The 8,552-nt window shown below is 27.6% G+C and overlaps 1 long non-coding RNA gene across 1 annotated transcript; it reads right to left on the bottom strand.

Annotated features, from left to right (window-relative positions):
• Positions 1–419: 419 nt before the first annotated feature.
• On the bottom strand, positions 420–1,536 carry LOC129876517 (uncharacterized). The gene is made up of 2 exons (XR_008763383.1): positions 1,288–1,536; positions 420–889 (listed from the first exon to the last, which is right to left on the bottom strand). It is a non-coding gene; the product is annotated as an uncharacterized LOC129876517 (long non-coding RNA).
• Between the last annotated feature and the right edge of the window lie 7,016 nt (positions 1,537–8,552).

The following is an 8,552-nucleotide window of genomic DNA, read 5'->3' on the forward strand; positions in this document are numbered from 1 at the left end:
CACTATTATGGAATTACAAATTTCGCAGAATATTAACATAAACATTAACCAACATCAAAATAAAGCATTTCTTGAAAAAAAACTACCATTAGTTTTTTTTTCATAAGAAAACATGACCATTTTCCACTTGGCCCTTTTACATAGTCTTCTTCTAAAGATAGAACAAGAACATACCTTAAACAAACCAACACTAACAAAACACTCCCTTCTACTTTTCCAAGTTCACCACTTTCCTAGACTAGAAACAAACCTAATTCACCTAGAACTTCAACCCATAAAAATAAAAATAAAATAATACATAGCACTATAGAAGCTCCAAATTTCCCTTCAACCACTTCATTTTTTCATATTTATATAATTTTTTTAATTTTAAGTTAAAATGGAGCTCAAATAGTGCTATTTATAGAAAGTCGAAAAAAGGGTACAAAGGTTTTAATTTTTCATATATTTTTTTTTCAAGGTGAGGTTGGGGGTAGGACAAGAAGATTGATAAACCTAATAATACGAGAGTCTGGTGGATTTGATCTTGACTAACTGATGATCGACCTTCTAGTACTTCTTATTTTTTCTCATAGATAACATCAAGCAAACAAGTACTCTTGCATTTTGGGCACCTTGGTGGATCATTAACTTCCAATAACATAACGTACATTAGACACCTTTGACAACCAACCAACAGCATCGAAGTTATCGCTTCGGGGCTGTTGGAACCATGTTGGCCCCCCGACGAATCTTCAGATGACACGCACGAGTTCGTCGGAGACAACGTCAACGACCTGGTCGGCGACTCCACTTGTGGTGCCACGTGGTTCACCCTTGGTGATGGTGACAAATTCAGCTTAAGGTCAAGCCTTGAACCATTTCCATTTCTCCTACTCATCTTCCCTGTCTAAAATCGAACCAAAAATAAAAAAATCAATATCAAAATAATTTTTTTTTTACGATATCAAGTCATTTAAAAGTTAGTCATAGGGGTAACGTAAAATATAACAAGTCACATGTTATAACAAATAAAACTACATTAATAATGTAAAATTTCTTAAATCAAAGACCCAAAAGAATACCAATCAAATACATGGTGAAAAACATTTTTTAAGAGAAAGAGTTTAACTAATATAACATTATAAAGAAATTTCTATATATATTGCATCATTTAAAAGATAATTATTTTAATAGCTAATATGGAGATCATAATAAGTAACTTGTTATAACAGGTAAAACTTCGTTTGATGGTGTAAACTTTCAAAAATTGAGGAATCGAAAAGAATTACAATTTTTTTTTAGTACCTTGAGATTGAGGAAGTGTGAGATTTTTGTAGTCGGAACGGTGCGGCGGAGAAGGGTGGAGATATGACCGGAACCACCACTAAGATGAACAATTAGTTATACTTGTTTGTGGTCCAAGTTGATGATTTTTGGACTTGTAAAAGGCCATATTATATAATGGGAACTATTGATGGTAGAGATGAGATTGCTTTTAAAGCTTAATTAAATTATAGGGAGAGGGGTTGGAACAAGTAAGACTTTTAGTGAGAGAAATTAAGAGAGAGAAAATTGACAATAAATCAATTGAATGAATTAAGTGAAAGAGAAATAAATATTTTTTCGTTTTCCGTCCAGTGATCGATTTTCATATTTAGATCATATATTAATCCAGATTCCAAGTCGAAAAATATTATTTTGGGAGTAAAACTTCCCCTACTAAAGTTGATTTTACTTCAAATGTTATGACCTTGAAATTTTTGATTAAGAATTAATGGGGTACTTTCCCAGAAATAAAACCAGAATTTCTAATTTATGAGTTCTGAATCACAATTATTTCTATTTGCCAATTCTTAATATATACTCCATCTATTCCATATTAATTGAATTTGTCAGGCAATGCACACATATTAAGAAAAATATTAAGGACATAATTTGAACCATATTTTCCACTATTGCCATTTGTAAAACCATAAATATAACTTTGCAATTAGTGTGATTTATCTCCTAGAAAATATAAAACTTCAATAAATGAAAGCACAAATATGAAAAAAGTTTCAAACATCCATCTTGAACTTTGAACAATTCAATTAGTTTGAACAATAAAAAAATTCTCAAAAATTCAATTAATATGGAATAGAGAAAGTATTATTTATATATAAAAAAATTAAATTTTAGTAAAAATTATTAAATTCTATCGAATCCGTAACTAAAAGAGGTTGCCACCTCACCACAATATTTTGCTAGTTTAAATTGAGGGGCTGTAAATTTATTAATGTTGGAAAAAATCCCAAGATGGTTTGCTGAAAAAAGAAAATTGGAGTAAATATATTTTGCAATTAAAACTATTAAGTGCATACAGTGGTGGGAAAATTAAAGGGGGGTTGGGAGAGGGGATTCATTCATTGCATGTTAAAGAGAGTTGGTCAATAATGAGAAAAAAAAAGGTGTATATAGGCATTATTACTGTGTGTTTGTGTGTGTTTCTTGATAAATCTATACATACACAACACAAGAAAATTTATAACATAGTATTTAAAGCTTCCAACTAAATTTTCTAACAAATCCAAACCTCACTCATATTAATTTTCAATAGCTATCCATTATAAATTCTTGAGTTACGTATCATGATGGGCTTGTTTAGTAATTAATGAAATGAATTAATAGGTCATGTTAAACACATCTTCTCTATTTTTATTTTCTTACAACATTAATTTTCCTCCGTCTCAATTAAATTAAGATCGATTATATAAATTCTCATTAATTATATATATTCTAAATTCAAAATACTTTTTTTTACTTTGTATATATATGTGACTATTTCCTCCGGTACAAAATAAGTGTCATTTCTATTAAACAAAAATAAAAGAATATCAAGAAAACTTTTTTCTCTTTTTATTTTATCAACTTATTCTTGTTATGATAATTTGTGAACAACTTTCTAAAATATCTTTCAACTACTCTATACGTGTTCAAGGAATATAGGAGTAGAATATTAAAGAGGGAAGTATTTTTTTTCAAGGAAAATATAAAGGCTATTACAGGTATTTAAACTATTTTATACATTTTCTAGGAGTATAAGAGCAATATATTAAAGAGGGGGTATTTTTCAAGGAAAATATAAAAGTTGATAGTAAAATGGCCTATTTGATAAATGTAACTAGTAAAAAAAAATTAATAAATGTGTGACAAGCTATAAAGTCATTTAAAAAGGACAGGAGGAAATAATTTATTTGGGTGATTGATAAATATATAGTACTATTTGTCACCAGTTTTTAGAGGATTGGCGTGATATTATTAGATTGAAATCATTTATGGCGATTTATTATGACTTATACTGTTTTATTGAAAATACATTTGTATACATTTGCGATTCCACCAAAGTTTTTTTTTATAAAAGCGGCTTAAATATTATTCGATTCCTTCGTTTCAAATTATCTTCATGTTTCTCTTTTACACACTCACTACTCGCTAGAAAAATATTAACTAGAAGGAAATTTTGACTATTTTACTCTGATTTAAGTATATTTTAAGATATAATCTCTCTTTATTAAATATTTTATTTTATTGAGGTGTTTGTACTATTCAAGAATAATTACTAATTAGGATAAAATGAGAAAAAAATAATTAATTTTATTTTAAACTTCTAAAATAATAAATAATACGAGCTTAATATTTTTAAAAATTATGACAAATAATTTGACAGGGAGAGACTAATATTCTAATATTGGTCCACTATTTATTGCACCTTAATGTATTTTTTGAAATTATGATTTTTGAGTTTGCCTATCTAATTAATTCATGTGATAATATATGGCTGCTAAGGTTGGTGAAAATCAACAAGAGGATAATACAAAGGGGAAGTTATAAAATTTGGCTGCTCGGTGAAAAAAAATAAAAATAATATATATATAATTTGTGTATAATTGACGTAAAATTCAATTTATATATTGAATATGCAGTGAATAATTGATAAATAATCACTAAATAATTTGTGTATACTCTATGTATATTCATTATACACGGATTATATATTTATTATGCACTAGTTATGCGCTTATTATTATCGCGTTCACTTTCCCCAAATACATATCTTTTTTTTAAATTAAAAAAATGGGTGTTAGGGTAGGGGCTCGTAAAATAGATAAAAAGGACCCAACCGACTACTATATGTAATTGATAACAACTATAGCTATTTTGAGTTTATTGTTATAATGGGATGCTAATTGAGTTAATTATTTTTAATTAAACTGTATATTATTAGTTCTTTATATACGTAGAAAATATGTTATATTTGAACTATCTTAAAAAATATATTTTCCTCGAAATATTGGAGTAACAGACAAGCCTAAAATAATCTATGAACAATTAAATGATATAGCTAGCGGTCAATATTTTTTTAAAAAAAGGATAATCAAAATAAAATTAAATGACTTTTCTTATGATGAATAATATTTCTTAACAAATACCAAACAACACCAAGATCGTGTGACATAGACGTAATATTTTTTTAATTTTTCTATTTCTCCTCATGGTGATTTAATTTCTTAAAAATAATTTTATTAAAAATTCAACTGTTAGAATCATGAATGCAGATCTATCATCTACCTATGGATTTGATGGTAATCAATTTCGTGTTATTTTTAATTTGCTTTATCTAATTCATATTAATTATCTCATGAAAGTCAACTATGCATGTACTAGCATTTACTATTAGTTTGTATTTTTATTAATAAAATGATTATCATGGAGAAATGGATCGTATTGAAGAGCTTTCTAGTTCCTAAGAACATGAAAAAAAATCATGTTATGAGCGATCAGAAATAGGTTATGTAATGCATGAATTCTGATTTAATCGAATTTCAATGATGATATTTGACACCAAGAAGAAAATCGGGAAAAAAAAAAGAGAAGCCGCATAATGTTATAATTTGGATACACTATTTATCAAAAGTATGTTATGTATGGCAAATAGGCTTCAAAATGACTTTTATTTATGAAAATTTCTCAATAATCAACATTGGCTTGAGATTGAAGTTAATTGGAACTTTTGTAAAGTACTTTACAAATCATACAAAACTCGAGAGTAATTATTTTTGGAGTTAATATTGCAAAATTGCCTAAAAACTCAATTAATTTAGTAGGAAAAAACAAATAGTATGACATTGGCAGAAGAATTGCCTTAGCCAATAAATTTTAATTTTAAAAGATTTTTACATGAAGTATGATGAAAATGCATGTACATTATCGTATCATAAAGGATATAAAATAATTTATAATAGAAGGCGAATTCATAATTTGAAGTTTATAGATTCTTACTTTGATGTCAAGTTGATATTACAATAATAATTGAATTCACACTCAAATATTTATTTTAGTAAATTTCTTAATACATATATATACACACAATATATGTTAAAGCTATTGGGTTCTTATAAACTAATATATAATCCTCTACATCCGCCCTGATTTATAACAACTTATTGGATCTTGGAATTTCCTTAATTTTATTGTGAAATGTTTTTAAAAATACAGATTAATGGAAGAAGAGTTGAGGAAAGATTGAAGTGAACAACCAACAAGTACATAAATAAATATCATAGAAGCCACTAATCTATTTTTATAACAAAAATATTATTCAATTAGTGTGACACTTTGCATATTATGATTTTAAAGTAGTATTTGGACATGCTATTTGAAAGTATAATTTTATATTCCAAATTGAAGAAAATCTTAACCAAAATAATAATAATGTCACAATACAACTACTCAATAAATTTTTGGTGATAATTAAATCTGAAATTACTATAATTTCCTATGCAATATAATTTTAGGTAAAGGTCATCATGGCAAGATATAGATGAATTTGGGCTAGTTTGGTATTAAGCAATTATATATGTAAGTAAAGTAACATAATGAGCAATTCAATGTTGACCTAATTGTAGTCATTAGCACCTAACTTTAATTCAATTGCAACGTCTATAGTACATTCAATTGGAGATAATTGCGAGCAAATTATCCTATCGATGTTAAGTACTTATTTTGAAGTCTCGATTAATTTGTATTGAGATCTTTATATGAATAGCCGATCCAAGGATTTTGTTCTACTTTTCAGAGCATGTATAAATAAATTAATATTCATTGATTATACACGTATCATACATAGGGGTGATAAAATCAAATTCAACCTACCCAACCCGTTTAAGTTTGGGCGGATTAGTGACCTGCTCATTTATTAATTCAACTCATTTCAACACATTAAATATTGGGTTAATATGTAACCTAAATTGACTCGAGAGAAATCTTATCAAAATACTTTAGAAAAGCTTCTTTTTTTTAATTTGCTATATTATATATAGCCATAATAAAGAGAGAGAAAATATTAGGTACTAAAATATTGTAAAAAAAACAAATAAAACAATTTAAACTTAGTAAAATTAGATTGGGTCATGATCTGTTCTATAATCTATTATCCAATTCGTTTTAACCCAAGCAAATTTAAAGTGGATTAGGTCTTGACCCATTATGATCCATCCAAATTTGATCGTGCCCGCCCAATTGTCATCCCTAATCATGTCTGTCTATTTCTAGTTTAAGTGGTTGAGTTAATGGCCATTTAAGTTATTTTTCTTCATGCGAATTGGAATTGGGTAAGACCCTGGAAAAACCGCTCCCTAACTATTAGGATTATCTTAATGGAATTTGAATTATAATTACTTCAATTCAAAAATAAATCAAAATTAAAATTTTCATAGTTAATCCGAACGATCCGAATTCCCACCCTAATTCTAATGCAAGAAATTTAAGCAGGTGATAGTAACATAAATGAATTATCTGACATTATAAAGAGTACTATTTTTTTAAGCACTGGATCTTGGGGTGACTTGTTTCAGATACCATTAATTATCTATTTATTCAAAAAAAATTCTATTGATTTTTTTAAAAGAATAAATAATAATAATTCCATATAAGTAACTCTAATGAAATTATGACTTTGCCTCTATGATTTATTATTTCTTAATTTGGTTTCTGCACCCACTTTCAATTTCGAAGTAAAAGTTCTGATATTAAAAATTAAATGTTGAGGTGTCAATTATGAACCTCTTTAATTACCAATAAATAAATAGCAGTCAGTGGACCCCGCCTATTTTAAGTGAACACCTTTGTCTTTGTAATAATTTGATAAGTTGTGTACTTTCAACAATAATATTTGAGTTTTTATTTGCAATCAATGAAAATATGATGTTTTCTCTTTTCTGTTACTTCTTACTCTCGTAATTTTAAAAAAGTAAACTTTACCTAAATCCCATAGTGAAAAAGCTCAATTACAATGTATCCCTCATTTTTCTTAAATTACCCGATTTCCCTTTTTTTTTTCAAATTTCTGATACATTACTCACCTTCCTGATACATCAGTTTTTGGGTGTAAAATAATTAATGCTTGTGAGTTATTTATGGATAGTAACGTAATTTAAGTTATGATTGATTGTTTCAATAAATTAAAGTGCTAAATAAGGTAAAGAATCCTTTTAAGAATAAAATAGTTATGAAGATCAAGGAAAATTCTAAAAACAGAGCATCAGTGCGAAAAAAAATTCAATCAGAATCATGAGATGTATCAGAATCTGATACATAAACATGATGTATCAGAATCATTATATTTTGATACATGAGAATTTTAATACATAAACAAGATGTATCAGACACATTAAAGGTTGATACGTGAGGTGTTGATACATAGACAAGATGTATCAGAAACATTAAATATCGATACATGATAATCTGATATATAATCAAGATGAATCAGATTCATTAAAGCTGATAAATGAGATTCTGATACATAAATAAGATGTATCAGAATCACTAAATCTTGATACATGAGATGCTGATACATATACAATATCAGAAGAATTCAAGTTTGATAAATTAGAATCTGATACATTAACAGTATGTATCAGAAACAATCAAGTTTGATAAATTAGAATATGATACATTAACAGTATATATCAGAACCAGTCAAGTTTTATACATTAGAATATGATACATTAACAATATGTATCAGAAGCAGTCAAGTTTTATACATTAGAATATGATACATTAATATTATGTATCAGAATCAAGAAGCAGTCAAGTTTGATGCTTGATAATATGATATATAAACTTTCATCTTATATTAGAGTTTCATACATGAGAAAAACTTAAAAGTCTGGTAATTGTACATTCTTCTAATACAAAATTCAAAAAAAAAAAATACTCGACGTCCATCGGTTCTCCTTGACTAGAAGATATGAAATCTCTCTTAGATTTTTTAGGATCTTCGGTATCGCTAACATAACCATCCTTGGCCTTTCGACAACCAAAATTCCACAATAGTGTGGCATATCTTGAACGGAAGAATTCGGCATGTAGTCCAGTATTTGGAATAGAAATTCCATCTTAAATAACTTTATACCTTCTTCACCTATTGATGATTCAAAATCATCAAGAAAATTAGCCCTATATGCCGTTCCGAATCTCAATGGGTGGGACGGAATCTTCTTGATGACGTATTTCATTCTCTGCATTGGCAT

This window comes from Solanum dulcamara, chromosome 12 (assembly GCF_947179165.1).
Source record: "Solanum dulcamara chromosome 12, daSolDulc1.2, whole genome shotgun sequence".
Taxonomy (NCBI): Eukaryota; Viridiplantae; Streptophyta; class Magnoliopsida; order Solanales; family Solanaceae; genus Solanum; species Solanum dulcamara.